Raw genomic sequence first — 10,484 nt, 5'->3', positions numbered from 1 at the left:
GACGAACTAGACACCTATCATAACATTGTCTCCAGAGTTTTGTACAGTGGCCACTATGCATAATGATAAGATGTTCATTTGCATTTCGTTTTTTATCCTGATGCGAGCATTATTGTATCTAGCGAAACAAAGGTCATTCTTTCTTATTGAATAAGTTGATTTTTTTCATTCTCACTCACATGGAAAGCATACTGATGGCTCTATAAATGTGGGAAATTCAACTACCAACCAGATTCATTAAAATACCTCTGACTGCAATATATTTATATAATTTTTATAACATTTATGTACTTTAATACATTTCTTAAAAGGACAGTTGCTAGGCACAGGTTGATTATGGGTTGTGTCCAGTACATGTTTTTTTGGTGTCCAATTGAGGTGGGCACAGTTGCACAGATAAATTTGTTGTTACTGGAGAGTCATTGAGATAACAGCACCCACCACATACTCTGAATCCTTGACTTCCTACTTAAACTGTAGCTTTGGATAGGGACTGATGAGATGAATTTTTGCTAGTTGTTCATTACGACAGTACTGGCTTATGGGGACCACTTAAAGGATATTTTGCTTGATGTTGGACAGTAAAGTGGGGTGGCTATTGAGCTGCTCATGAGAGTCTAGTGTGGGCCAGTCTTGAACTACTTGAACATCCTTGATGTCCGTAAGGTTAGGCCACAGCTGTCTCTCCGTGGCAACCATGGCCAATAGCACAGGCCATCTGCTTGGTGGCACGGAGTGCTCAGATCTCTCAGTAGGTCAGCCTGGTATACCTGCAAAGCCACAAAGTCAAAAGCTTGTAGAGATCCGAGCTGGCCGAGTGAGATCGTGAGGGAGAAAAAAGGATGAGACCCGAAGCGGCGGCCCCGAGGAAAACGAGCCGGTGTCAGAAACAGGCTGAGAGCTCTGCCTATCCTGCTTGCCAACGTCCAGTCACTGGAGAACAAACTTAATGACCTCAGGGCCAGGGTTAAGTCCCAGAAAGACATTTGAGACTGCAATCTCCTCTGCTTCATCGAGACGTGGCTGAACCTATTTCTTCTCAGTTCACCGCATGGACAGAACACGGAACTCAAGGAAGTCAAGGGGAGGCAGCGTGTGCTTAATGATAAACAACAGCTGGTGCAACAGCACGAGCGTTGTTCCTTTTACATGTTCCTGCACACCCAACCTGGAACTACTGTCCATAATGTGGCGTCCTTTTTACCTTCCTCGTTTATATTGATGGAGTTTACATTGTTCATAGTCAGCGTCAACTAGCGGATGGTACTGTACAAAAAATGACTATCAGAACGTTTCCTAACAAAGCCGTGGATGGATAAAACCATCAGCGACACTTTGAAAGCTTGCATCGCTGCCTACAACATGGGACTTGCATCGGGGGACATGGACCCATAGAAGGCTGCGTCATATAACGTCCGGAAGGTGATGAAAGGGGCGAAGCAGCGCTATGGAAGGAAACTAGAGTCACAGCTCCAACAGAGTAACTTTAGGAGCCTGTGGCAGGGACTAACAACAATAATGGACTATAAACACCAACATCCGGTATGACAAATGCGGACGTGACTCGTGGCAGGCGAGCTGAACACATTATATGCTTACTTCGAGGCTGTAGCTAAAGCTAGAGCTGCTAATGCTAGCGGCGCTAACAGCTGCAGACAGAAAGACACTGCCAGCACTGGAAACACCTTCATCATCTCCGAGCATGACGTGAGAAGAGCCTTTAGGAAAGTAGCAGGACCAGGCGGCATCTCAGGTCGAGTCCTTAGAGGCTGCGCAGACCAACTAGCATCTGTGTTCACAGAGATATTCAACCTCTTTTTATCTCAGTCAGTGATCCCCACATGTTTTAAAGAGTCCATCATTGTTTATGTTCCGAAGAAACCTCATCCTGCTTCCCTCAATGATTATTGCCCTGTAGCCCAGACCTCAGTAATGATGAAGTACATTGAGTGGCTGGTCATAGACTTCATCATCTCTTCACTACCAGACACACTGGATTATTACAGTTTGCATACCGCCCGAACCGCTCCACAGATGATGTCATCTCTGATCTTCTCCAAACATCTGTCACTCACCTGGAGACTCGGAAGGGGAATTATGTTAAAATGCTTTTCATCGAATACAGCTCAGCATTTAATACCATAATTCCCTCCTTACTCACCACCAGGCTAGAGCATCTGGGACTCAGCTCATCTCTGTGTCAGTGGATCTTTAATTTCCTAACTGGCAGACCACAGGCAGTAAGGATGGGTGGACATGTCTCAGCCTTCCTCACTCTCAGCACTGGAGCCCCCCAGGGTTGTGTTCTGAGCCTCCTGCTATACTCATTGTACACCTATGACTGCATAGCCACTAAGAACTCCATCACCATCATTAAGTTTGCTGATGACACTGTCGTGGTGGGCCTGATCTCTGACAATGATGAAACCACCTACCTGGAGGAGGTTGGAAATCTGGAGAACTGGTGCCAGAAAAACAATCTCCAGGAGCCCAGTGGAGAGAGTGGACAGCTTCCGATACCTTGGTGTTCACATCATGCAGGACCTGTCATGGTCGTGTCACATCAACACTGTTTTGAAAAAGGCCCAGCAGCGTCTCTACCACCTCAGGCGCTTGAGAGACTTTAGACTGCCCTCAAAGGTGCTCACAAAATTTTACTCCTGACACGAAACATCATGACCTGGTTCGGGAACAGCACCATGCAGGAGAGTCATGCCCTACAGAGCGTGGTGCATTCAGCTGAAGCTAAATCCCATAGGTGATACGGTCTCTAAACCAGATCAACACGCAGGACTAATCATCTCCGCATTTTTGCACACCGCACAGAAATAGACGACTCACTCATGCACAGACGCACATACCCCAGTGCACTGTAGACCGGACAATCATGGACTATGCACATTTGCACACACATGCACATTTGCACATACATGCACATTTGTACACTTTCTGGACATTTCCATTTATTTCTATTTTATTTCCATTATAAATTTGTTATTTTGTCTTTTGTACATGTTTTATATTTATTATATATATATATATATATATATATATATATATATATATATATATATATATATATATATATATATATTTGTAATTTATAATGTAATTTTAAGGCACTTTTATAGCTGAGCTTTTTGAGATATCAAAAATCCCTCTGCAATTTTGCATCCTGAATATTTTTAGATCACATAGGCCTGGTTCGCTGTCGATTGCCTAATTTCCAAGGAAGACTGTATTGAATTCCTTCGGGTATGTTTTGGCGGACACAAAATAACTAACTTTCTGTTAAGTTGTGCCACATGCAATGTTGAAGTTGTTTAGCTCAAAGAGCTCTTAATGTGTACCAGGTTTTGCATGCATTAGTACAAGTGTGTGTGAGCTATGCAGCAAAATCTTGTGACAGGGCCCCGAGTCACGCCCAGGACCCAGACTTTCAGCCATCCTAATGGCAGCAGATTCCAATGTTTTTGACCATGTTGAGCATTTTGAGCATGTTAAGACCCCCAAAAAACCCAAAATGGTGAAAAGAAACATAAGATGGTGCGGACAGTCTATGTCCTTGTGTGGTTAGATAGTGGTCCACTCTGCCCATGTTTTTATTAAACTCTGACACAACAACAGGTATAGACACAGTAACATGGCACTTGTCTTTTGTTGACCATCTTGGGCAGATTCAATTCAATTTCAATTCAATTTTATTTATATAGCGCTTTTAACAATGGTCATTGTCCCAAAGCAGCTTCACAAAAAAAAAAATGAAAGATTTTTTTTTTTTTTTTAAGAAAAGAAAAGAAAAGAAAATATTTGGAAGTGTGTATGTGTGAGAAAAATGTGTCTATGTGTCAGATATCCTAAGGCTCTTGGAGAAAGCCAAAAGATCTTTTCTTGTTGTCCAGCCATTTTGGTATAGCAATTTCTGAGAGTTTCCTGACTATCATCGCTGCTGCGCCTCTCTCCTGTTGCTGAAGCTCATTGTCACTGGAAATTTTAGACTTACAGAGGTAAAAATGATGAAAATTCTACATAATAATCCCTGTTGCCAGAAGAGCGTTTTCCTTTAAGAGATCCAGCACTTTGATATAGGTGAAATACTGATGTAGGTATAGGTGGGATCCTCCTGGTAGTGACCCTGCCATGCAAACAACAGCATTTCCTCCAATCCCCACCTGGTTGTCTTGAATTGTGTTTTGACCCCTGTAGACTTCAAAATTAAGCACCAAACCACTGGAACTGGCAAACACAAAGCGAGACCTGAGACTTGTGAGATTTGGTTTTCCAGGCTCAGGACACTGGCCTATAAAAATAATCCTTTGCTCATTTATGCCAGCTTTTAGGGATCTTGATCAATTGAGGCAGCCTTGTTGAGTGTTGGTCTCTGTTTAAAAGAGATCTTACCTTCCAAAGAGCATCCACTTTTTTTCAGGTCATCCAGGATGGCAAGGTCATTTAATGGACTGGTGAAGTTTAAAAAAATCTGTCCCTGGTTATCGCATTGGTAGTAATGGGCATCTTTGTCTTTCCTGCCCAATACATATGAAACTTAGGGAGAATGTGCATGCTGCAATTGCCACCAATTTAGAAAGACAGAACACACAGAAAGCCCAGTATGTACTCTTTTAAGTACATTAGGACACAAACACATCACAGTATCATGTCCCCACAAAAGACAAAAATAAATTAATATAAGACAAATATTATATTGTGTTTTGATTTTCATAAAAAGGAAGATAAAAGTTCCAATTCATTAATAAGCCTCATTGTATGCAACCATAAACCAACCAATCAAATAATTTACATTTACATTTAGGCATTTGGCAGACGCTTTTATCCAGAGCGACTTACATTTTTATCTCATTACACATCTGAGCAGTTGAGGGTTAAGGGCCTTGCTCAAGGGCCCAACAGTGGCAACTTGGTGGTTATGGGGTTTGAACCTGGGATCTTCTGAACCGTAGTCCAATGATTTAACCACTGAGCTACCCCTGGCCCCGGTAATAATTAAACCAAATACAACAGAATAAAGCTTAAATAATCTGTTTTGTTTTAGAGGATGAATTTTAATCTACTTATAAACTTAGTTCTGTTATTCTTTCCATCAAATCAGCAGGGGGCACTGAAGACCATATTTTGAGCCCAACATGTCACGCCTTTGTCAAAACATCACACAATACCAAAAAAAAGGAAAAGAAATAACTCTACATAATTAGGTTTGTTTTTAGATCTCCATGGTCACAATGTATGCAATTTTTTGACTGATTCCACTGTTGGATAACTTTACGCAATTCAGTCTCAGCGCCTGTGAAGTTTGTTCCATTATCACTTCTCATAACTGACACCTGGCCTCTTCTGCACATGAAGCGTCGAATAGCGTTTAAGCAGGAGTCTGTATCTAATGTCACAATGTATGCATATAATAAATCTGATATTGTGTATTTATGTCCTGTATGCTTAATGTTAAAAATCACTATTTTGCGTTATGTGTATAAATAGAAAGAAACAAAGACAAATCACATTGTGGTGTAGGTAAGAAGGCAGTGCAAATAGAAGAATTTAATAGGAGGCCATGGGGAGCTGGTTGGGTTTTTGTCTAGAGACTTAAAACATGACATGTTAGAACTTGAACAAGCTGACAAAACAGACTCCTCAGAAAGAACTTACCTTAAAAAGCAATGGAACAGATGGAGGACAAAACAGTATAATTACAAATGAAAACCATAATAATTAAAATCCAGATGGCAGCAACACAATATACATTCACAAATATCTGCAGGGACATTGCTCTGAAAAACAAAAACACATTATCACCAGTGTATAATGCAATGCACAATAGGATCAAGGGCAAACAATATACAGCACTTAAAACTTTTTAAAGCAAACAATAAACTTTAAATAAAATAAAGTTTTCACAATTTTAACATTTAAAATTTGTATCTAAGCCATAAGCAGGCTTATGGGAACTGGTGGCTTAGTAATCTCACCTGTCATACAAGGCATGCAGATTTGCTTTTACATAATTAACAATACACTGTTGTCGAAAGTGAGTTTAGTGAAAACTTAGAAGTAGTTAACTCAGAGTTGCAGTAAACTCTGAGTTTTTAGTTTTTAGATGTCAATTCAGCTTAACTGTGATCATTTGTAAAGCTAAACTGCTCACTGGTAGGTGTACGTGCATGTTATTCACAAGTTCTGACGCGTGTCTTTAGTTACACAGTTTCACTCACGACTCCAGACGTTTCGTTGATTTCTTTGTCTCTTGTTTATTTTCAACATCAAAGTACAACAGTTGTTACAGTTTCTGGCATAAATCCACTGTAGTCACGACAAGTCGCTTGCTGTGTTCTGTAGCTTCGATAGATTACAGTTACAACAACTAATTTTACTGTATTCCTTTTAGCTTACTGTCTCACGGTCAAAAGCTTGTGTGCTCCACACCTTTCTCTATCCTTCCGTGTCTCAACAACAACTAGCAACTAACGTGCGTGATAGACATGAAACTACATAACTGTGAGATGATGTCACAGAACAACTCATGAAATGAGGTCACAATACAAATTATGAGTATGATACTTAATGCTTAATGCCTAACTAATAAACTGAAATAAGATAAACATAACAACAAATCACAAGAATGAAATATGGCCCTTACAGTAGGCTTACTTGAATTAAGCATTTGTTTGTTCTTTTTAGATGAAGCCTGTAGACTGAAGGAAGTAAAGCTAGTTTAATAACATGCTTAGGATAAGAGACTTTTAACTAAAATATACTACATGAGTTTTGACCACACATTCTGACCCCTAACAACAATTTGAATTTAAAATTATAAACAATAATTATGTTCATAATTTTAAATTCGGCTCAATAGAAAATTACTTACCTTTACCATCTGCTTTTTATTCTTCTTGCTTTTTTCTTAATGGACCTATGGCTGCGGCTTCATCTCAAGGACTAGATGAATAATGAGCCATTCCAGTTAAACAGATCCATTCGTTTTTGTTGACTTGACATTGATGCATGGCAATGCTTTTGCTGCACATTTCCCTAACACACTGGTAACTTAAATAATTGCAGGGTATGTTTTTATTAAAATCTACATGTACTGTAGATCTAATTAGGTTGGCCATGAGAAAGGCTTGAAGATGCAGTCATATATGTATAACCAAAAATAGATTTAAGCTCCTGAGGGAGAACAAAGGACACGGCGCGAAGCGGCGGCCCTGAGGGAAACGAGCCGGCGTCAGAAACAGGCTGAGAGCCCGTGCACACCGCACACCTCTGCCTAGCATCCTGCTCGCCAACGTTCAGTCACTGGAGAACAAGCTCGATGACCTCTGGGGCAGGATAAAGTTCCAGAAAGACAACCTCCTTTGCTTCACTGAGCCATGGCTGAACCCAGCGGTACCAGACCACGCCATCCAGCCGGCCGAGTTTTTCTCGGTTCACCGCATGGACAGGACACGGGACTCGGGGAAGTCAAGGGGAGGTGGCGTGTGGTTAATGGTAAACAGCAGCTGGTGCAACAGCGGTGGTGAATATGAACACCAGTTTCGCCAATGTCCATTTACTGTGTAAAAAAAACAACGATACACCACAAAGTAAACAAAGTAGCACCATTTTGGCTCCGGAGCGGGTGCTGCGTGCTACTGCCGTGCCCATTTTTTGGATAAACTCAACCTAAACAAGGCCACAGGGGCTGATGGTATTAGCCCCAGGATTCTTGTGCTGAGCTGTCTGGTATCCTGCAATACATCTTCAACCTGAGTCTGATGCAGAAAAGAATACTGATGCTATGGAAAACATCCTGTGTAGTACTGATACCTAAGAAGGCCATCCCTTCTGGCCCTAACGACTTTAAAACCGGTTGCACTGACATTATAAGTCATGAAGGTGTTTGAGCGCCTAGTTTTGGCACACCTAGGATCACTAGTAAAACCTTCCCTGGACCCACTACAATTTGCTTACCAGCCTCATGTTGGAGTGGATGATGCAGTCAATTACCTATTGCAGCGTGCTTACTCTTTCCTGGATGGATCTAAGGGTACAGTGAGAATCATGTTTTAATTTCTCCAGTGCCTTTAATACAATACACTCATTTCTACTGAGTGAGAAACTGCTCAGAATAATAATTGATTGAATGATAATTTTGCAGTGGTGGGGTTATTAGGGATTAACAGGAGTCAGAGTTCTAGACAGCTTTGTGAAGTGGTGCACCAGAAACCATCTTTTCCTAAACATCATAAAAACCAAGGAGATAGTAGTGGACTTAAGAAAGTGTAAAAGTGTGATTAAACCTGTTACTATCATACAGAACAGACTTTATTTCCTGAGGAAGCTCAGGTCCTTCAATGTATGCAGCAGGATGCTGAAAATGTTTTATCGGTCTGTTGTGCCCTTTATAGTGCTGTGGTTTGATGGGGGAGCAGAATCAATTCAATTCCATTCCATTTAATTTTATGTGTATAGCGCTTTTAACAATTGTAATTGACGCAAAGCAGCTTTACACAATCAGAAGGATTATTTAGGTCTTTATGGAATGTGAATGTGTTTGAATCAAAATGGTCAGATAGCTCCTGATGAGCAAGCTGAGGACGACAGTGGCAAGGAAAAAAGTGGAACACCAAACTCCCGCCGAATAATCACCATTTAAATCTACATACTGATAACGATTGGTCAAATAGGACCTGAACCAGAAGAGGGCTGTAGCCTTAATTCCTACTACATTTTCGAATCTGTAAAGAAGAATACTATGATAAATGGTGTTAAAAGCTGCACTGAGTAAAAGTAATACAAGCAGAGTTACACAACCCTGTTCAGAGCCCAATAGGAGGTCATTCACTACTTTAACGAGCGCTGTCTCTGTGCTGTGATGAGGCCTAAATCCTGATTGATACAGTTCATGTATGCTATTTCTATGTAGACATGAGCATAGCTGAGCAGCTATGCTCATGTCTACATAGAAATAGCATAGATTTTTTTCCAAAATCTTAGAGATAAAAGGGAGGTTTGATATCGGCCTGTAATTGGACAGCTGAGAGTGGTCCAATTGGATCAATTGCATTGCAAGGTCAGATTACTTAATTATCGGTTAAATAACTGCTAATTTAAAAGATTTTGGAACATAACCAATGCTAAGTGAGAAATTAATTATTCTCAACAGGGGTTCTTTTATTTAGGGGTTATTTCTGTTTAAGAAAATGGTCTGTATGGATCTACTATACAGGTTGATGAATTTGCAGAAGAGATGATTGAAGTTAGTTAATTCTCTTCAAGGGGAGTAAAGTATTCGAGGTTCCGATCTGACATGGTTAGTTTAACATCTGCATCAATTGCATTGTCCGGTTTCAAAGCCTCAATTTTGTTCCTAATATTAACGATTTTATTATTAAAAAAAGTTCATAAAGTCCACACTATTGCACGATGTTGTTGTTGAGATTTCTGCAGTGGTCTTACTTCTGGTTAATTTAACCAAATTCAAATTCAAATTTTATTTGTCACATACACAGTCATACACAGTACGATATGCAGTGAAATGCTTATACGACCGCCGGTGACCTTAAAAAAGAAAATAAAAAAACTATATATAAGGAATAAATATTAATAAAAGAAATAACATAAAATACAAAGGAAAATAAATGTAACTAGTAAATTTAACAACTGTACAAATAAGGGCATGTAAAAATAATAGAATATAGGAATATGGGGGGGGGGAATATATATATATAAACATTTTTTAAAGTGTTTTAAAGTGGCATTGAAATGTCTTAAAGTGTCAGAGTGGCAAAGTGTCATGTGCAATGGCAGGTAAATATGTATTGTATAAAGTGACATGTGCAATGGCTTCAGATATGTAAATATGTATTGCATGAATGTGTCCATGATTGTCCAGTCAGTGTCAATGTTTAAAAGACATTAACTCCTGTGTGGTGTGTTGTGATTGAGAGACCTTATCGCCTGCGGGAAGAAGCTCCTCCTCAGTCTCTCTGTGTTGGCCTTCAGGGAGCGGAATCGCTTCCCAGAACGCAACAGAGAAAACAGTCTATTGTTGGGATGGCTGAGGTCCTTCACAATCTTCCTGGCCTTGGTCCAGCACCGCTTGCTGTAGATCAAGTGCAGGTCAGGGAGCTCGGTGCGGATGATGCGCTCAGCTGATCGCACCACCCTCTGTAGAGCTCGTCTGTCCTGCATGGTGCTGTTTCCAAACCAGGTCGTAATGCTTCCCGTCAGGATGCTCTCTATGGTACAGAAGTAGAAATTCCTGAGCACCTTAGAGGGCAGTCTAAAGTCTCTCAAGCGTCTGAGGTGGTAGAGACGCTGCCGGGCCTTTTTTACCACGGTGTTGATGTGACAGGACCATGACAGGTCCTGCGTGATGTGAACACCGAGGTATCGAAAGCAGTCCACTCTCTCCACTGGGTTCTCATTGATGATGGGGGTCTGGTAGTTCCTCTCCTGCTTTGTACTAAAGTCCACTATCAGCTCCT

Source organism: Clarias gariepinus, chromosome 7, assembly GCF_024256425.1.
Source record: "Clarias gariepinus isolate MV-2021 ecotype Netherlands chromosome 7, CGAR_prim_01v2, whole genome shotgun sequence".
NCBI lineage: Eukaryota > Metazoa > Chordata > Actinopteri > Siluriformes > Clariidae > Clarias > Clarias gariepinus.
Note: the sequence above shows the minus strand (reverse complement) of the source record.